Source organism: Cebus imitator, unplaced genomic scaffold (genome assembly GCF_001604975.1).
Source record: "Cebus imitator isolate Cc_AM_T3 unplaced genomic scaffold, Cebus_imitator-1.0 Scaffold305, whole genome shotgun sequence".
Lineage (NCBI taxonomy): Eukaryota > Metazoa > Chordata > Mammalia > Primates > Cebidae > Cebus > Cebus imitator.
Window position 1 is genome coordinate 2,166,922 of NW_016107620.1, and position 1,202 is coordinate 2,168,123.

Here is a 1,202-nt window from a genome sequence, read left to right on the forward strand (position 1 = left end):
AATAAATAAATAAAAATAAAAATGAGCAAAGTACTTGGATAGTTATTTCTTCAAAAAGAACATGTAAATGACCAAGTTTATGTAAAGATGCTATATCCTACTAATTCATAGGGTCTGAGTATTTGTGTCTCCCTAAAGTGCGTATGTTAAAATTCTCCCACCAAATTGATGGTATTAGGAAGTGGGAACCTTAGGTGATTAGGTTGTGGGGGTGAAACCCTCATGAATAAGATTACTGTGCTTATAAAAATAGTCCTGAGAGAAACCACTCACCCCTTCTTCCATGTAAAGACAGAAGTCAGCAGTCTGTAACCCAAAAGATGGCCATCACCAGGACCTAACCATGGTGGCACTTGAATCTCAAATTATAGTCTCCAGAACAATGTAGAATTAATTTATAATGTTTACAAGCTATCCAGTTTGTGATATTTTGTTATACCAGCCCAAATGGACTATGATGCTAATCACCAGGGAAATGCAAATCAAAATTGTAATGACTGGCAGTGCCACCAAATGCACACGGTTGGTGCATGCCCACCCACCAAGACCTAATATCTGGCCTGCCTGGAGCTCTTCACCCCCAGAAAAGCCACACCACTGTCTCCACAAATACCCACAGTCTAAAAAATTGAGACACCTGTAGACACTACTGACATTGGTTACAGCCAAAGAAGTCACCGAGACTGCACTACTGTGCATGCCCAGAAATAAAGCCAAAACAACCTACCCAACTGACGCTACAGGACATAACTATAGGAAAATGCCTTTTCTTGTGAAAGCTACTCCATAAAATTAAAAGAGGCAAATGGTTCATCAAATGTGCAGATGTCAACGTAGTTACAAAAGGAATATAAAAAAGTAAGAAAACATAACATCGCTAAAGAAATATAACCACTTTCCAGTAACAGACACTTCAAAACAAGGTACCTATAAAATACTTGAAACGTAATGCAAAATAATGATCTTAAGGAAACTCTGTGAGATACAAGAGAATGCAAATAAACAATTCATTGAAACTAGGTAAATAATTCATGACCTGATGAGAATTTATGCAAAGAGATACAAATCATAAGAAAGACCCAACAGAAATCTTAAAGCTAAATAATTCAATAGAGAAAATAAAAAATACAATAAAAAGCATGAATAAATGAGATAAAGCAGAAAAAGTAATGTCTGAATTTGAAAATATGTCTTTTGAAATG